The sequence below is a fragment of the Pyxicephalus adspersus genome, chromosome 9 (genome assembly GCF_032062135.1).
Source record: "Pyxicephalus adspersus chromosome 9, UCB_Pads_2.0, whole genome shotgun sequence".
NCBI lineage: Eukaryota > Metazoa > Chordata > Amphibia > Anura > Pyxicephalidae > Pyxicephalus > Pyxicephalus adspersus.
In genome coordinates, this window is record NC_092866.1 from 1,563,935 (window position 1) to 1,585,092 (window position 21,158).

A 21,158-nucleotide genomic window follows, 5' to 3' on the forward strand; every position below is an offset into this window, starting at 1 on the left:
AATCCTGGAGTGGAAAGTTCAAACATTTGTATTGACTCAGGCAGAGGTCTGTGCCAGTTCCATATGTGTTTGGCTTGGAGAGGAATAGTGTGCTCAGTCGCTACTGAACATTCCTAACGCTAATATTTAATATAAGATAAACAGTGGCCCCTCTGTCTCTGCTTCACGCTGCTATTGGTACAACTGTACCAAATTGCTGTTTGATTGATGTGCACAGGTCAAACAGTGCACACCAAACCGCACTGATGTCATATTATAAACATTCTAACTTATTGATATTTAAATCTAAGCTGCATATGGTGCCGGTAAAGACCTTTTTATAATTAAGAACAAACCTTACACAGATTTTAAAGATATTTTCCACCTTCAGGCTAACATAGTTTGTTCTCACCTTGAAATCTCATGATGATCAATCTAACTAATGTCCATTGCTGCTCACCCAATGTCGGACAATGGACAACTGATTGGGCAAGTTGGAAAATATGTACCGCTTACAGGTAAGTTCTACTTCCTTCCTCTCATCATGAGGGATATATGTGTATTACCAATCAATCTGCAGTTCTTTAGCTTGCCCTAAAAATGACTGAATCAAATATTTAGAGGCAGCTTTAGCTTGGGATTACAAGCTCATAAGGCCTTCTTATCTTAAAGATTGATTATTGTATTTGCTTCATACATTTCCCTCATGGCATGCTTATTATATTATATATATATATATATATATATATATATATATATATATATATATATATATATATATATTATTTCAGCAATGCAGTATACTGTACATTTCTTAGATTGTAAGTGCCTATGCACCAGGTCCTCTTCTCTCCCGTGTCATTGCTTGTACATTATTAGTCATCTACAACCCCTATTTAATTTACAACTCTGTAATATGTCCACACTTTATAGTAAAAGTTAATTAGTAATTATTACGATACAATGAGCCAATAAAACGTATACCGGGTTTCCTATTCTGGAGTTTGCTTGGCCATTGAGGCATCTCTGCAAATAACCAGAGGAACTTTGTACGCCTGGGGAAAATTGACTTGTGGAAAGAATCACAATATATGTGCAATGTTTTCCCTTCACTTTCACTAGACAGCATCTGAAAAGAATTAGGTTCTGTGTGAGAAGGTGAAAAGAAAAAGAGTACAAGGAGGTGATCTGTCTGTTTTGGCTGAAACAAAAATAGTTAGCAATGCAGAGTGAAGAGAGAAGAAAGAAAAGGAAAGATGAAGATGTGTAAAAGCAAACAGGACAAGACGCCTTCCCTGCACCTTCTGTTAATGCTGACATTGTATTCACCTCAGGAGGTATTTTAATGATGGAATATTCACACCAATACGGTGTTCTTTGCATGCCAGGATTTGAGACCAGCTGAAAAGAAGGAATCGTCTTGTCTGGTAATGGTCTTCGCTGTGTCCATTAAAGACTCTACGTATACGTGGAATGGGCACATTACTCCTCTTTCACATGTTCTCTGTCTTAAGCCGGCAGCTTGGTCAGGGCCGTTTCCAGCTGGCCTTCTTGCTAAATGCATTATTAATTCAAAGTATTTATTTATGGCTTGCTGGATTCTATGCAGATCCTCTGTGGCTCTTTGCACAATATTATACATATGTGAGTGATTTTACACTTTTTCCAGCACCTAAGGTTCTCCGTGCCAGGACCAAGACATTTCCTGCCAACTGCAGCTGCAGTTATGACCCCATCAACTTCGGAACCCCAAAAGATCAGGCTGGATGTGCTGTGATGAACAGAAATGTATTACCGCATATGTACAGAACGCATGCGATGGACTAGAATGTCCGGAAAAGGTCCAGGGATTATTTCTAGTGTCCAAACCTGCTGAGAAAAGGGCTCCAAGCCAGCGGACAGCCTCATACAAGACCAAGTATATTATGGCAGCTTTATTAATGATTATAAAAGAACATTCATTCACTGTTTACTTCACTGGTCTCTGCTTCTTCAGCCAATCGGCTCAGTGTTTTATTTGCATCCAAGCATCAAACTCTGCAAATGTTTGACCCAGAATTATGTCAGCGTTCCCATCACAAGGCTAATGGTAATCCTTCAGTCCAAGAAGGTGAAGCCCTCTGGCCCTGCAGTCCACAATTCCTTTTATTTCTATGATCACAAACATATCAGAATGGCTAACCAATGCTACAATACTATTGTATGCTTTTACAACTTCATACCCAACATAAAAATGTTTATTAATAATGGCTGTAAAAACCAAAACTGCACTATATGGCCCAAATGCATGTGGACTCTCCTTGAAATTATTGACTTTGGGTGCTACAGTTTATAACAAATATTAAATACCTCCAACCTTGTAGTAACAGCTTGAGGAAGGCATATTTTCTGTTTTAGTACCCAACATCATCCAACACCTACCGGTTAGTGCCTCGCCTCACAAATGCCCAAATTCACAACAGAAACCCAAAATCCAAAACCTTGTGGAAAGTCTTTCTACAAGAGCAGAGGCTGTATAGACAGAAAGGATACCTAAACTAAAATATGGGTCATGGTTTTGTAATGGGTGGGCAATAGGGGTTATGGTAAGAAGTCCACAGTTTTCCGGCCATGGCCTTGTATTTTAAATTTGAGTTTTAAGGGACCGTCAAAGACAAATACACAAATGAATAGATTGGTATTAAAAAAAAAAACAATGTGAATGATCTCTGCAGACTTTGAATCACTATCCTACACAATTTAGAGGACATTTCCTGCTATAAGTTATTAGAAGCATCACTCTGTATGAATGGATGGTACGTTGTTTATCAGGAATGAAGTTTGTGGTTTTTCCTTAATTGGATTACAGCCATATTGAAGACATAGGATGACTTGCTAACACCGTAATGATGATTCAGTAATAAGGACACATGGAGGGATATCAGTAAGCTGATAGGTCACCAGTTGTATCTAACAAGCAGATGACTCAACGTGCAGATTCAGCCAATGAACTCCATGAAGGCCGGTTTTTCTATGGAGGTTGCTGACCACTTCTTGGATCCAGTTATGTTTTTATAAAGTCATAAACAGACAGGATTTCTATTTTATACATTTATTGGTGCTCTGCCTATGTGTCTGTAATTTATCCTACCAATAACTGGAAAAAAGATTTAGGAACAAAAGGATGGGAATTCAGCGGTGGCATAAACTGTATACCAGAGTCCAATAAAACAGCCACCTCTAACGCCAAGTCCATTTGTAAAGTGGATTTTCCGGAGCTAGAAGCCAAAAAAGCATTCTTAGTCACACCTCCGGCTCGTACACAAACCGCGCCATGGTAAAAGCTTGTCTATGACACACAAGTCTGATATCCTAATGAATCACATTCTGTTCTGGAGATGCTGAATCATTTTACCTTGGAGGACACCGACACCTCTAAACAGGGGCAACTCATTTAAGATAAACAGTAAATGGCAAGTGACTCAGAAATGGAGGCCAGGGTACACAGAACAGCAATGAGAAGGAATACATTTATTTTTTTTCTCCAAAGAAAGGGTTTTTCATTAAATGAATTACAGAGCAACAGGTCCCCAGAGTCCACTACAGAATATGAAGCAAAGGTCTTAGTCACCCTGCTGTCTGGTATATAACAGTATAGAACCAAACTGCATATAATTGGGGTACAATATGAGACAATCCTTCTCATCACACAAATACCCCCCACTATCCTACTTTTATGACTTGCCTGGTGGAATCAAATTATTGTACCTTTGGTGGGAGGTTGCAGCAGCATTGGGTATGAAGTTGCTCTGAGGTTTCAAAGAAGCATCCTGCTAACCGCCTCCACTGATATGAGCATTCCAGGTTTCTTTCAAACCCATTAAACATTTAAAATTCACCTTTCCATTGTCCACTTTGCTGCAGGTTAAAGTGGTGGACATCTTTAAAATAGGCATCAGGGTTTTTTACCAGTCCCTAGTCCTGATAAGCAATGGCTCAGGAGATTCAGAAGTCATTGCATTTTGTACACTCACATGAATCACATCTACTTATAGAGAGGCAGCCTAAACTTGTGATTGAAGTTTAGTACATTTACTGATTTGCTTTTATTGGCAAATGGCGGTACTAACAAGACTGGAACAAGGCCACAATATAAATAGTTGGACGAAATCCTTAAAGTAGAATGTTATGGAAGTCAGGTGTGGAAATCTTATTGTTCCAGCGATAGATTAAAGACTATAGTTAGCGGAGATCCAGATGTAACAGTTTATTATCTAATTAGATCTAATACTCCACCCAACATATCAACATCTTAACTCATAAATGTGCCGCAGAGTTTAATAAAATATTACCATGTAAGCCAGTTATAAAAATCTCTGCATATTTTGCTACAAGGCTTTAATTTCTGGCCACCCACCATCGTCTACCGACTTGTTTTGTTAGGAAAGTCCTCCCTAAATGTGAGCCTGACCTGGCTTGGAAGTTAATATATTTTATCCCATACTGGTCCTAGAGGTACATTGTAATACACTACAAGGCCTAGTCATAGGAGGTAAACAGGCTGCTGATATCACAGGTTATATTCAGAAACTACAAACCATTGCAATATTTAAATGACCAGATAAATTAGTATGAATGTCAAGGAATATGGATCACTCCACATATTCATGAATGCCACCACCTCCATCTGTCAAGATATAGGCGGCTTGTAAACACAATGCACTGCAGATAAAATGTCATATTATCTGTCGCAGACACCAGAGCTTTCCCGTAGTGTGACCAGCAACTTTCTGCAATAACAAGGACATAGAATGTGCAGGAAGAAGGAGAATGGATTTTACACAGAGGTCAGTGTGACTTGATGATGAAGGAATGAAGAGGAAACTGATTAATAAGTCCGTGAGATTTCCTCCTCCCTCAGGAAGCTCCGTAATGAAATCTATAAGCTGTTGTGTAACTGTCTGGGAAATCTCTCATTATTAACACGTAAATCCAATCTACAGCACCGGCTCCTGATAGAGAGGCTCCTCTGCAAATCACTTATATGGTGATCCTCAGCGTGAACTCGGCACACAACCCCCGACAGAAATCACTGAGGGGCCATTCCATCCCTTTTATTAGCAGCAGCACATGCGGCCCATGAAGTGTTTATGTACTTCGGTAGATGCGGATATTTTTCCAAAAAGACAAAACTGAAGGCAAAGTGCTGAGCATGACAAACAACTAGAAGTGTGTTTACTTTCCAGTCTGTAGTAGACAGAAATAAGAACTGGAAAGTGGTTGCCATAGAAAACAATCAGGATTGGTAAAGTGACGGGTAGAAATGGTATTAGATTTTATTTTGTTTCCTCCCTTTAATAGCATTGGAAGTTGAAGCGTATGTTGGGCATTTCCCCAGCCACGTCCTGAAGCACCGCCGTCGTAATCCACAGATATCTCCAGAAACAAACACAGAGCTTGTATATTACAACCGGCATACGACAAGTAGTGGGATTTTCTTGTGGCTTCACAATTGTACATCAGTGCTAGGCATGTTTACATCGAGAATTATTTCACAACCATCTGTGTTTCTAATCAGAAGATAATGAGAATAAAGGAAGGAAGGAGGCAGGAGAGGGATGACGATTATTGAAAATGGAGCCGAGACATGCCAAGACTGCCAACTCTGGAAGATAAATGCTAAACTGTATTTTTTAGTTCAGTGTTCATGACACAATTATTATAACAAAACCCATTTTCTGCATCCGACCTGGAGTGCAGACAGCAGCGTTTTCATTTTTACATTTTCTGTATGCATAACAAGAAGATGTTATCATGAGCATGCGTCTGCCAGTATATGGGCTTCTCGCAGTAATAATTATCAGTAAATCTTTTTATCAGTAAAATAGATATGTTTGTGTATAAAGCACTGGAATAATCACTGCAAAAATTCAACTGGGAAGGTAAAAGGTTCAGAGAGGCCAATAGGATGGGCTTTACTGATAGCACGTAAAATGGTTCCCGCTTGTGAAATCATCCCTTTGTAGTGATTGGTGACATATGTGTTATGTGAGCGCAGAAACTTTTTAAGAGTGCTTTGTCTGCCTGTGTTTTCTATTAGACAATTTTTATTTCAAAGGTCTACATCTTTACAGCACTTGTTCTGGCAAAAGCCAGGCCTGGACAGCGACCAAGCATTTAGTTGCCGAGATTCGGTGCATGATCCCTGTGCGCCATACTTCAATAGGTTTTCATCATCAAAATAATTATGTTGAGTGTGACAGGGACGAGTATTTTAGTACAGAACAAAACCAGATGGGTGGCCTGAAAAAAGACGAAGCAAATTAATTTGGGAATTATGTCTGAAGCCTTGGTACTAAGTTGGGTTTAACATGCTAGAAGAGTCTATATGTTGTTCCATGGAGCTCTGAGGTACATTGCAGTCTTATGTACAATGTGACACCAAGGTGACAAACCTGCAAACCTCACCACCACCAATAAATAATTATCTCTCAATGTACATGTTACATGTGTGTTCAGTGCGTTCTCTAATGCTCCCAGTGTTGCTTAGCATCCACACTAAAACATTAATATTCAGAATTGTGGGAGATTGCATGAGGCTCATCTGTAGCAAACGGATGGCTGGTTTAACTCAGACCGTGAAAACAATAATGTCGAGCCCAAGAAAGGATTTTAATGTAATTTTGTAATTAAATATTGGAGGGTTAGGAGAGTCTGCGTTGGACCTACAAGCAAAAAATTAAAAATGGCCTTTGATGACTCATTGAAAGCTGTTTTTAATTGAATTACAGATGTATTTTGCACACATCTGTGTGTAACTCTCCTGCACTTCTGCTAGCAAAGCAAAAAAAGACAATATTAACCCAAGTTGCGTTCCTTGGTGGTGAATTTCCCAGTGTTATCTTAACATAAATCTAACTGCCATAAATTACATTTATGACACCCATTTACACATTATTTTCAGACGGAGAAAGTGGCTGAATTCCCATAAAGCTCCCATGAAGTGCAGGGACATCTCATCAAATCTTTATCTACTGTATACTCAATGGTTAAATGAAATTTTAAACTGCAGGAAGGCTTCCTATCCCAACCATAACTTATTAAACACATCTGAATAGGGAGGAAAAATTTTAACAGCAAGAAATTATTATTGTTTCTTTTTTATTTTTGCTGTTAACAGAACTTTTCAATCCCTATTTAATTAAAGGGTAAACATATCCTTCCATAAAATTAGATTGATAGGTTGGCATTAGTGGAGACCATGAAAGGACCTAAATGTTAACTGAAGAGATTGAAGAGGAGCAGATGGCTGCTTAAAAGTGAAAAAATGGAAAAAAAAAAATTAGGGATACCCTTTACTTGTAAAGCAAGTATTTATGAGTAGGTGAAGCAACCACACCGAGATCAGAAAGATATGCTAGTTGTAGAGCCGAGGTTATACGGTCACAGAATTTCCATGAAATGCCTTTTTACGACTGTTCCTAGAGAAAAGACCAAGCGAAGGACGGCGAGACCGAAACAAGACCGTGATATCTGAAAGATATCTGAAATGGAACGGCTGTCTGATGGAAAAACTAAAGATGTTCAGATGTTGTGGATAGGACAACTAGGCTAAAATACAGGAAAAATAAAAACTGACAAAGAACAATTAGTAAGGAACCAGGACAGAATTTTGTATTGGTTATCAGTGACATCATTTTCTATATAGTAATAGTGCTAATCCCTGCACGGGACATCTGGTGTGAGATTTTACCATAAGCAGATCTCATGCTGCTATTAAGAGTTACCGGTGTATGGCCACCACATATAGAGAGATTGGTGGTGAACTATAGTTCCACTTGCAAAATTTGCTATCAGGCAGATCTTTACTGCATAAAAGGATAGGCAATATATTCTGCAATAAAACTCATTTACCTGCCTGTTTGCAATGTTCTAAGAAAAAAAAAATTCTGGGATGTGCTGGGTATCTTGGGAAACCCCGGGGCTACCAGGACTAAATGCTGCATGGGGGAGTTTGGTCATCCTGGCCCAGCCATGCAAGATTGTTGAATATCAGGAAACCGGGAGGAGATAAAGATTTTATTTTAATGCCTAATCCCCATAAAGTGATTTAGATATGGCTGTATCCCCCCAGTGCTAAGGAAGAAAAAGAAAATCATGGGAGATTTTAACTACCCTGACAATGACTTGAGTAATGGCACTACAGGAACAGTAAAGAATATTTCTTGGTACAGTTTATAAAAGCCCCAACTAGAAATTATACTCTGCTGGACCTAGTTCTTTCTAACAATGCAGAGCTTATAACAAATGTGCAAATATAAGAGAATCTGGGTAGCAATGACCATAATATGATTTCATTTAATGTGAGCTAAAAACAGGAAAGATTTAATTTTAAGAGAGCAAATTTTCAATTATTAAGGGCGTCTCTCTGTGACTTAGACTGGGAGACAATATTGTCCTCAAAGTACACAGAACAGAAATGGGAACGTTTCAAGTCTGTTCTACAAAAGCACACTGAAAAATATATTCCAATGGGTAATAAGTTGGCTCACAGCTGATAATAAAAAAGCCATAAGGAACAAGAAAAGGGCATTCCAAAAATATAAAAATGAAGGATCACCTTCATCATTTGAAAACTTTAAACTTTAAAACTTTAAAGAATATAACAAAAGATAACAGGAGATAAAATGTGCAAAACTTCAAAACAAAAGATTGCAAAGGAAAGTAAGGAAAACCCCAAGAATGTTTTAAATATATTAATAGCGAAAAGATTAGATCTGAGCATGTAGGCCCCTTAAAGGATGTCGCTGGGTTGGTAACTGGGGTGAAGAAAAGGCAGATTTACTACACTTTTTTTAGCTTTGTGTACACAAAGAAAAATGGCGGAGCTCAAGTCCAGATTCATAATAGCAATGTCACTGCCTTAAATGTGTCACAATGGCTCAGAATTGATATGATTGAGAAACAGCTGGGAAAAATATGGTTGACAAAGCACCAGGACCTGATGGATTACATCCACATGTCCTCAAAGAGCTGAGCTTGGTTATTTCAAAGCCATTATTTATAATTTTTAGGAACTCTTTAGTCACTGGCAAGGTACCGATGGATTGGCGTAAGGCCAATGTGGTTCCTATCTTCAAAAAGGGAGCAAAGTCATTACCAGGTAACTACAGAACGGTTAGTTTAACATCCATAGTTGGAAAGGTCCTAGAGAGTTTGATAAAGAGCCACATAAAGAGCCACAGGAGTTTCTGCTACTAAATAATTTTATAAGTGATAGTCAGCATGGCTTCAGGAAAGACCGGAGTTTTCAAACAAATTTACCCTCTTTTTATAATGAAGTAAGTAAACAGGTAGACAGTGGAGTAGCAGTTGATATAGTGTACTTGGACTTTGCTAAAGCATTGGACACTGTACCCCACAGACGGTTAATATGCAAGTTAGGGTCAATAGGTTTAGAAAAGTCAATCTGTAAATGGATAGAGAACTGGCTTCAAGATCGCCTCCAGAGAGTTGTAATGAATGATTCATACTCTGAATGGTCTAAGGTTATTAGTGGTGTACCCCAGGATTCAGTGTTGGGACCTTTACTGTGTAATATCTTTATAAATGATATAGAGTTTGGGATTTCTGTGTTTGCAGATGACACCAAACTATGTAATGGAAATAAGTCCATACAGGATGTCTATAATCTACAAGCAGACCTGGATGTACTGTGTGATTGGGCAGCCAAATGGCAAATTACATTTAATATAGATAAATGTAAAGTTATGAACTGGGGAGCTAACAACATGTATGCTTCATACTGTCTAGGGGGAATACATTTGGGGGAGTCAGAAATGGAAACGGATCTGGGGGTTCTGGTAGATCATAGACTTAATAACAGCATGCAATGCCAAGCTGCAATATCTAAAGCTAGTAAAGTACTTTCTTGTAATAAAAGATGAATAGACTGCAGAGATGGAGACATAATCCTGCCCCTGTACAAAGCATTGGTCAGACCACATCTGGAATATGCCGTCCAGGTTTGGGCCCCAGTTCACAAAAAGGACATTGTGGGATTGGAGAGAGTACAGAGAAGGGCAACTAAACTAATAAAAGGAATGGAGGAGCTCCGCTATGAGGAGAGATTAGCTGAACTGAATCTATTCTCCTTTGAGAGGAGACGTATAAGGGGGGATATGATCACCTTGTATAAATATATAAATGGTCCATATAGAGAACTCTCTTCCCCATTATTCACTGTAAGATCATTACAAAGCACAAGGGGGCGCTCTTTGCGTCTGGAGGAAAAGAAGTTTAAGCTCCGGATAAGGAAGGGATTCTTCACTGTAAGGTCTGTGAAAATGTGGAATCAGCTCCCTCAGGAAGGAGTTTCAGCAACTACTATAGATTGCTTTAGGAAAAAGCTGGATGATATCTAGAAGCACAGAATATAACTGGGGATTAAGGATTTATAGTAAAGATAACAGAGACTGCTGATCCAGGAAACATCCGATTGTCTCATGGAATCAGGAAGGAATTTTTTTTCCCGTTGAAGCAAATTGTACCGGGGATTTTTTTGCCTTTCTCTGGACCAACTATGTCTTATAGGGTTTTATATTTGGGATATGTTTATTTCCCTTGTGGTTGAACTTGATAGACTTATGTCTTTTTTCAACCTGACCTACTATGTAACTATGTATCAAAGACGTTATAGCCAAACCCCCGAGGATAGGTATGAAGCCTAATATAGTACAGACAGGTATATGACATTTTACAGAAATATGAATACTGCAAACCAATCTACATTGTCTGAGATCTGATAGCTGTTTAGTGGATACGATTTTTATTGTACATAAACAGTATGTACATAGAATGCTTGTGTCTGCAGGAATGTGACCTTCTGCTACGTACCCGTGAATGTTTGTCATCGTGTGGCAGCTTTTTCAGTTTTGTATGCCATTTTTTTTAAACACGTCTTTTTCAATGTGCTGCTCCAGCTTCGGAGTATAAAAGCTGATAAACTGCAGATAACATGTGTATGTGTGTTACTTCTGTATTGTTAGGGTTTGTGGTATAAACCAGAAGTCTCCTTTATTAGCTGAGTATTACACTAATAGATAACATTCTTCATACAGAAACAATATAGTTAATTTAGAAGAAAGTGGTCTTCAGTGACATATTCTGCGGCTGGAATTGTCATAGCAGGTTATAGACCGGGGACAGTCTGGGCGACCACCTAGCTGGATAAGTCAATGGATCCACTGAGAGAAAGCCGTAATGACTAATCCGAGGAATTCATCATTTTAGATTGCAGAGGTTTTGGTGGGTAGATTTTCTGGTGGATGAAGAAAATGAAAACAAGTCATTGTACACGGTGTGGTTGAGTTTGTCCCACTGTGGATATGAATTTACTTCTAGAAATAACTGTTACACTTCAGTGTTGTTTATATGTTGTCCCCTGGTTGTTTCCACAGACATAAAGGAATGCTGTATGGCAAGCGGGGTAATAAGAGCCGAGGGCAGCGAAGGGCGGCCGATGCTAGCAGTGATCTGCGGTGAGCATCCCGGCTCACGATCACAGTGCTGCCACTTCATAGAGGTCCAGCAGCCTGGCACACTTCACTGAACGCAGACTTGTTGGAATGTACACTGTATACACGCAGGGTGAGACTTCTCTGTCTGAATTGGGGAACAGCTGTCATGAAAACTCCATAAATATAGTAGAGGATAATGAAAGGGAGAATCTCATTGGTTGCTTAGAAATAGACGAAAATGGTTACTTCCTCAGGAAGTGTATATTCCATCATGAAATACTCTTGTGAGCTGTAAAATATTCCCAATTATCTCTCCATTATAGATGGACCAGAGATCTGCACAGGATCAAAAGATTCTCCTTTATCTATATTATAAGTCAGAAGAGCTAAACCGTAGAGAGTGGAGGGTAAATCTTCCAATGGGATGTCTGTTCTGGTGACAACTAAAGGAGATTTCCCCAACTTCTTGTATCTAAGGAAATAAAGGGTAATCCCCCCAATTGTAGGAAGGGGAAAAAAACTGAGTTTTAATCGTTCCTTTTTTTCTTTACATTCTAGACAGCCAATCAGAAGGTGAATAAATGTGCCACACAGAGTAACAAGGATTGTGGCAATAAAAAAGTCTTCCCCAACCCTTTACTACTAATTAATGTTTATTATGCTTGGTTGGGCAGTTCAGCACAAGACAGACTTGTGATCTGAAAATGTACCACACAACCTACTACTGGTCCACCAAAGTTCAGAGATGAGTCGGCGCTGTGTTTAGGCCAGGATTCTGCAAACTTCCAGTAAGTGAAATCATTTAATAGTAAATCGTTGGATCTTGGGCTGTATTAGAATTACACAATACAGAAACCACTGGGCCTCCTATTTCAGATGGAATTTGTACATTCATTGACCATGTTTCATCATTTGTGTGTACTCCTATAGTTGAGTTTCAGAATTCACTTTCTATGGGAACTGGTAAGTGGATTTGATCATTCATTCCTTCCTTCCTTCGCTGGTCTGACCTGGAGTGCTCTGTGACATGGCTGACCTCTGAATGGAGTGATAATGGTCGGAGGAGACAAAGCCTGTAATAAAGTTCTAAGCATGCTGCAGCATTCACTTAAATGTCCAGTGCTGGGAGACAGAATTGGGAACGTCACAAGGAACCGGTCATTTGAGGTTACTTTTCTATCAAAGATTTTCTTGGAAAATCCATTGAAGTGGTCAGGAAAACAATATGTTGACTTTCCTGTACAGATACAGTGTAAATCTGAATGACGGAAGGAACTGAAGATAGCAACACTGTATTCTACCACTAGTTTTTAGGGTGATGGCTGATGCTATGCTATGAGTATTATAATATAAAATACAAATTGTAATTGATGATATTCCTCTGGTATGATTCAGCAGTGCCATACCATGATGGTTTCTTACACAACACCTCTCGGGAAACATAAAGAAATTTTCAGATAATGGGCAATCCTCAATCCTTAATAGCTGCATGTTGTGCTTCAAATATTCTGCAACATTCTATTAAGCAAAGCTTTGTTCATTTTCCAATGTTATGCCATATTGAGCTGTTGCAGTGCCAACTGCCCGACAACCATCAGGGGTGCGAGAATCCAGCGGCAATTACCGTGTTTCCCCGATTTTAGGACATCCCCATTAAGTAAGCCACCCCGGATTTTTAAAAAAATAATTAAAATAAGACACGCACCCGTTTATAAGACAGCTCCAGATATCTGATCCTGCGTGTGTGTCCTTTATGCTGGCTGCAGCGTGTGTGTCCTTTATGCTGGCTGCAGCGTGTGTGTCTCTGATGCTGCCTGCAGGGCGTGTCTATTCCTGAGCCAAACTGAAAGTAAAAAGCCTGCACTGAACAAGGAAGCAAGCTGTTGATCCCTGCACTAACGGAGATCCCTGCACTTAATTACGGGTAAGTGATCAGAAGGGGACAATCATTTCATAGTGATCAGAAGGGGACAATCATTGCATAGAGTGATCAGAAGGGGATAATCATTGCATAGAGTGATCAGAAGGGGATAATCAATGGCATGGAGTGATCAGAAGGGGACAATCAATGGCATAGAGTGATCAGAAGGGGACAATCATTTCATAGTGATCAGAAGGGGACAATCATTGCATAGAGTGATCAGAAGGGGAATATGAACGGCACATAAGTGATTAAAAGGGGACAATCAATGGAACATGAGTGATCATGAGTGACTTTCAACAATAAATGTGTACTGTAGTCTTCTTCATGGAAAAATAAGACATCCCCTGAAAATAAGACCCAGGGCATATTTTGGCATTTCAAAAAATATAAGAGAGTGCCTTATAATCGGGGAAACAGGGTAGCACCGTGTCAAATACACTGCTCAAGGAGAACCTGCAAGTTACAGCAAGATACACTACATTACACAAGAAGAACTTCATACACCCATATCTGAGGTGTTCCTGACAACAAGACATTCTTTATAGGTGATATATACAGCATGATGCCAGTTGGCGCATAAAGGCTATTAAGATTACAGTAAGATACAAGGGCTCATTTACACTGTTGTGGTAACACACTGGCATATGTTTTAAGCACCAACAAAGCTCAACAAACCATTTTTAGTAGTGAAGTGCAATGTAAGTACCTCAGCATGGTGCATGGATCGGGTGCCACCAAAACAAATGACAACACAATGCACAAACATATGTGTGTTGCCACATTACTGAAGTGTTATTGTTATGTGAATAGACCACAAACACTCCCAGATACTGTAGCTGCATACATACCTGTGCAGGTGAGTCCTCTCTTACCTGTTCTCTTTAATGTTGACGGAAAGGTTAACATAGGGGAATCCATGCTTGTATGAATCAGATAGGGAAGGATTAATGGCCAAGATCCAAGGACAGGGAAGGGTTCAGGCTTAGGCCAAGATGCAGTTTCAGAGATGAAAGGGTTAATAGAGGATCTGCAGGTTTACTGCAAAGAATTAGGTTATTGGCTGTAGTTCCTATCAGACAAGAAAGAGCGAATGGCAGGGTGATGGCTCGCTATCCTTATGATGTGTAATTAGCTGCCCAATCTCTGGAGTATAAAGCTGATTGTTGCCATTACATCATGGGATTGAGGAAGATAAGATATGTGCCCAGGGCTGTATATCACTGCATGTGTCCGAATTCAATAATACCTTTTAACAGCAGAGGGATGTCCAACATTTAATGCATCCCTCCTTATATCAGACAGGCGGAGTCAGGATTCTAATAATGACTGTCTGGCTTCAACATGATCGGCTTAAGGCCTGTGCCTTCCAATATGTTGTGCAACTATGCTTGTTAACACAACATGCAGCTACACATAAGACATGTCAGTACACTGGGTCACCATCCATTCCTAATGGCAGCAAACTGCTATGTGTTGCACAATTTTTTGTGCATTGTGGTATGCTGTACTTTAACAATGTGGTAGGTGCACCTCTAGTGGATAAAATAGGTAATAACATATAAGTCTGTAAGCACAAGGATACAGTCAATCAATTTGTTTTGCTCTGCAGCAGATTCAAAATTTCATAGAATCTGATGTCAGATCTCTTGTATACTACAACTGCTTACTAGTTTCTGTTTTCTGTGCAGGCCCCCGGGTCTGCCATGATGTCTATTATAACAAAGAATATAGATGAACAGTTCAATCTATGAGCCAGCTGGAGCAGGAGGCTTGGTACTTGCACTGATGACTATAAATACTATATTATATATGTGCCAGTCTTCTTCCATCTACCTATACCATATACCAGATCGTAGGTTCTCCATATCTAGTTGTACCAGTCAGGTAGGTGACAGGTACCCATTACAGCACATATGTATAGATGGACAAATCACACATCCTGACCTCTCCCATCTTTTTAGTAAAAGAGTAGATATTAATTTGCTAGGCAGATGAATCATTTACTAATAAAATCTGAAGACGTTTGGAACAAGAGGTATCGGTGAAGAGCCATCTTCCTTCCATCCTCAAACAGTTTATAAACAGTCATTATTTTGAGAACATTTGCTTTGATTTCCACTTCCTGCCATCACAACATAAAACAAATACAAGCTTGATAAAACCATCTTCATAAAGTGATCCCTGCAGGAGATAAAAGCTGGTGAATCTTCTAGTAAAGGAAATTGGGGCGATGCCTGGCCTCTCTGTCCCTGTGTGCGTCTCTTGTATTTAGATAACACTTTGGGAGAATGAGTCACTTTAGGCTACTTGTAGATGAGTCACTGCAATGTCTGAGCCGGTGGGAACTCTCAATCTTATGGCCGAGGCCCAGATCCAAAACAATTCGGCAGTCTGACAACTCCCAGCATTCCCTCTCACACTCCACATTCACAGACACTTACTAAAAAAGCAAACACATTTACTCCAGCTTGTCCACCAGGGGTGCATTATACCCAGACTACACAAATATCAGTCTCTGTACAGAGGAGCTGACACTCTAATGTCCCCCCACAGTCACACACTATTATTATACATTTAAATAGCTCTGACATATACCGCAGTGCTGTACAGAGAACACTGAGCCAGTCCTATCAGTCTCTGTACAGAGGAGCTGACACTCTAAGTACATTTATATAGCTCTGACATATACCACAGTGCTGTACAGAGGACATTGAGCTGAGTCCCATCACTTCCTGGACAGAGGAGCTGACATTCCAGTACATTACAAACCCTCTGTAGTCCCTTCCAACCCCCTATAATGTCAGGAATGCAACATAACTGAAGATTTGCTTTATCCTTTCCTAAATTACAAAAAAAACGTTTTTTTTTCTTGCATGAGGTGATATATTAATGACAGTGAAAATCTATTTTTAAGAAGTTCCATTCCCAACAGCTGATGGGTGATGGGAACCTTATCAGCATTAGTTTGGACGCTGTGTATTATGTGCGGTGTTGGGATCCAGATATACGTATAGATTTGGCGGTCTGCATTGGTCACCTGTGTCTGTGCAGTGCAGGGACTCTCCTCTACAGATGGAAATACTTCCTGACTGATTTCATCACATATTCTGCCAACTCTCTTGCAATAATTAGGTTAAAACGGCTGTGTGTGAGGGGGGGGGGGGGGGGTTACACACGGTTGGGCAAGGTGAGAGAAGTGTAGAGAGAATAGATGGGGGAATAAAATTATCACTATTTTTCTCTGTGATGGAAACATTAAGATGGGAAGATAGAACGGCACCACGTGGCGGGATGAGGATACATTAGGTCTCTTCTATGATTGCCTTTATTAGTCTCCGGGGCTTATAATAGATTTTAGACAAAGAAACTACATATTCAGTTTCACTTATGGCAGGCTATGTCTCATAATGATATTTTAAATCCCTGCAGAAGATGCATTTTGAAGGAAATCTCTCCAAAGATGCAACAAGGAATTGTTTTTATCACAGCAGTAACCCATTCAAAGGCCGAGGCCAGAGCACAGATTTATGTGGGGCTTCTGACATTTTACATTGATGACATTTAACCCTGGAGTTTTGTAGAGGGAAATCTATTTTGAGATAATTGTTGCCTTGTAATCTGCAGGGCTGCATAGGTGAGGTAACTCTGAACCCCCTAATAAATTTGCAGTCCATTCTGACAGCTGTAACGTAGCTCTAAGTACATGCCGGTTCAGAAAAGAAAGCATCATTTTCCTGTTTTTGTCACCTTTACGATAAAGAAGCCATTAGGTGAGAGTATGTGGTTCTCTCTCATCTCTCATTATCAGATTATTTCTGCAGAATTTGCCCCCCAATGTTTTGCAGTCATGTAAACCAGTAACTGTCGCAGATCACAAAACAGAAGTCATCTACAGACTGCGCACACAGGGGACAGACACCGCCTCTAATTGTGGTGCCGATATAGCAGAAGCCCAATGTGTAATTCTGCAGCTACTGGAAGCAATGATGAATGAATGTTAAATATAAAGAAACACATTAAGTATCATCAGTGGATCGGTCCTCAGCTGCCTGCGATGGCCGGACATCTGCACTGTCCCCATACAGCTGCAGTCTCTGATGTCTCTTGTCATAAAATCTCAGTCCTTTTTATGGGCATGTCAGCCAGCTCATTGTATCAGTGCAGCGGATGTAGCAATGACCGCACTCCAATAATACACAGCAATCCTCTCACATATTTCATACCACTGGAAGATTCTGAGAAGATCATATCACCTGTATTCCTCACATTCAGAGGTATTATTAATTTTTCTGTATCCATAAATATAAATTTTCTGATTATAAATGCTTTATACGACTTGTGGCCGTGCAGAAATTCAGGAATGTGTGGAACTTGTATCAGCCAATCAGCCTGCTGCCTCCTACATGCAGATCCAACACTACACTCCCCTTAAAGGAGCCTTAACACCATTCAGACTCTGAAAGGTGGATTTGTGGTCACATATTATTTCCTGTTTATTCCAGGAGAAAGGAACCAATTCTGACCATGACTTGATAAAACACTCTCACATATACAGCATGCAGATATCGGTCAATAATATGCTCATGGTCTCCTCTGACGCGTTTCGCCCTACCGGGCTTCCTCAGGGGATATCTGACACCCTAAGAAAATTACAATATTGAACATGTGTTTGTCCATAATAGGACCATAACATAGCTTTATGATCCCACTATGGACAAACACATATTCATTATGTAATTTCTTAGGGTCCCTGATACCCCCCGAGGAAGCCCGCTAGGGTGAAACGCGTTGGGCGAGACCATGAGCATATTATTGACCGATATCTGGATGCTGTACATGTAAGAGTGTTTTATTAGGTCATGGCCATAATTTTTATGGCCTTTTTACCAATGTTGTTTCTAAAAAGATATTTTAGTGAAATAAATAAAGCATTTTAGGTTATATTAGACCTTTATTTCCTGTAAAGAGCCACTATCTCTCCCCTTTTCATGTTTTATTATTTCCTGTTATCTATACTCAGCTTTCTTTACAGCCTTTAGATTTACTGGTATTACTATCATGGTCTCAGAGATAAGCCCTAAAGAAGTCGGAGGGTGAAACGCGTCAGTAAATGGGCCACAAATAACTATACTAGCCTCCCCTTTTACCCCAAAATCTGGGAAATGGGGGAAAATTCCATAGTTTGGCTGATGCTATGAGTATTAGTATTAGTAGTTTACTCCACAGCTAATAAACTGTATAGAAATTAACAACCCCTCCCATGATGAAATAATGGGAAGGGCATCCTTTTTTGAGTTATTGTATTATATCTGTTACATATATTAGTGTCCTATTATGTTTCATCAAACTCATTTTTGATAATATATAAATTGGCAAAAAATCCTAATCTTTTTCTGTCTTTTTATAATTTGTTACCGTATTTTTCGCCGTATAAGACGCTCCGGAATATAAGACGCACCCAATTTTAAAGGAGGAAAATCTAGAAAAAAGATACTCTGTGCTTTTTTTCTATTGTACGGCAGTTAGGACAGGGAACAGCAGGTGGCGCTGTGCCGGCTTCTTTCGCTTTGCTTTACAGACAGGAGAAAACACGATGCTGGCAGAGGAGAGAAGAGAGACACGCTGCGGCAGAGACACACGCAGGATCGGGTGAGTATAATATTTTAATTATTTTTTTTAACACATTTGTCGTATAGGACGCACTAACTTTCCCCCCCCAGTTTTGGGGAAGAAAAAGTGCGTCTTATATGGCAAAAAATACGGTATATTACTTATTAGGGTTGGTCATAGCAAATAACCAGTGGTGCAGGAGTTATACTACTCTTTTTGTTGATATAGTTTTATGGCACTGGCATGTTTCTGTCTTCACCCAGAAAGAAGCAGAAACAGATTTGTCTATGAAGTCACCCATTGACCCCATAAGTAAAAGGTGCATTTAGGATCCAACCCCTGCATGTATTGGGGTGAGCTGCTGGATCTGTATGCAGAAATGTTTATGTGGATGGAGATAGAATTAGCAGCTCTGGAAGAAGCTGGCACAGCCCCGGCCACAGACTGAGACTACCCAATATGGCGGATCAGGCATCTGTCATCTTGTGTTTGTGAGAACCCCTAGGAGCTGTCTGGCCATTGCAGGAGACATTTTTTAGAAGGATGTGTTTTCACACAAGGAACATTTGCAAAAAGTTAACTACCAACTGTAATGTCATAAAGCCAACACATTGGTTACAGGACTTTTCCCAAGAAAGACCAAAATACATAAATGGATATGAGTACCATTCATGTTATGTTTTTTATATTTTGTCTGGGTGGAAACGAACCACCATTTTGCTCTCTTGACCATCTCTAATATAAATAAACTGTGCAGGTTTTTTTAATGGGTTCATGCTTCGAGCATACAGTGAGACAAAAAAGTGACGATGTAGAAAAATTTTCAGAACAATAATATTCAGCAATAACAACAATACCTTATTCAACACCCAAAAAAGTATCACTCCGGTGCCGATCCATATCACGGCAGAGACATTCAGAGTGGAATTATCTTGTCACTAATTTATCAAGTTGTACACCTCGCATCATCACTCTACAGTTCTTTCAAAGCAATGTTGGAAGTGAATGGAATCATCATAAAAGCCGTTCCTACAACATAATTTCAAAATAATAAGGCATTTTTTCCTGGCCCCTCTTCCTGAGTATGACCCGTCTGCTGAGCTCCCAGCTGCTATTGGCTTGAGCTATGAGAGTCCAAACACAAATGGACTCCTGATCTGCAGCAGCCCAGCCAACAGTCTGGGCTAGCCAAAGTTCTTTCCTTTTAGAGGAGAATGTGCAGAGTTCGTTCAAGACACATGAGGCTTTCCACTTGCTGGGTTTTTTCTTTTCCATTAGTTTTGCAGTTTATTATTATTGTTTTTTTTAATTCTGCAGACAATAGGAGAGTAATATGGGGTGTGAATTTAAAGCAGACTTCAATGAAAGCTCTAACTCTAAAATGATTACTTTCTTAATAAACATCTGTTTTCCCCCAATCGCTGCCAGCTCTGTTACTCACTTTACTGGCCACCAGGGAAAATTTAAACTGGTGCAAAACACAGAAGAAGTGATGGAATCACATCTGTCTATCGTGCTTCGGCCAGTTATGTAAGAAAACATTTTACGTGACAGCCCAGATACCAACTCACGGGTGCCACAGAACCAGGTTACCCCGAGCACGGAGATGACAGGAGATTTATTCCGCCGCTATCCTAGACTGGAGCGGTTTGCAGACCAATCTGAGTGACAGAGGTGTTAGTCCCCAATTTATGCCTTTCTTTCTCAATTAATATGAAAAGAATTCCCTCACACGTCGAATATTCCCGGAGGTACAAAATGGCTGCCTAGAAGTCAAGCTCTGTGGCTGTGCTCAGGAGCCCGCTGGGAATGGACCGAGCCAAAGATACGCATAATATAAATATAAAGATTCCAGCGAGATTTCAAGCTGCAGTAAAGATGCATCTGTTTTATGGGGAAGACAAAAATACTCTCAATTTAAAGCACAAAGATATGTCTGTATCCATGGTAAGAGAAATGTACAGGAATTTCCTGTCACATTCTGCTTCCAAAATTCAATTTTCCCAGGACTGAGACCTAGAGGCCCAGTGTTCCTGTTGGATCCAAATTTACAGTCTTCTCCTCCACCAACCTGCTTGAATATGAGACTTCTTTTTACAAGTTAATAAACAGAACAAAGCATCTAGGCAAGCAAAGAAGCACGTTCA

At 39.8% G+C, this 21,158-nt stretch overlaps 1 protein-coding gene and 1 long non-coding RNA gene across 3 annotated transcripts in view; one reads left to right on the top strand and one right to left on the bottom strand.

The window, feature by feature from the left end:
- LOC140337606 (uncharacterized) overlaps positions 1-21,158 on the top strand; it is a 135,204-nt gene that overhangs the window by 104,482 nt on the left and 9,564 nt on the right. The gene's annotated exons all lie outside the window — the stretch shown is intronic.
- Positions 1-21,158, bottom strand: part of BANP (BTG3 associated nuclear protein) — a 210,087-nt gene that overhangs the window by 4,759 nt on the left and 184,170 nt on the right. The window lies entirely within an intron of this gene.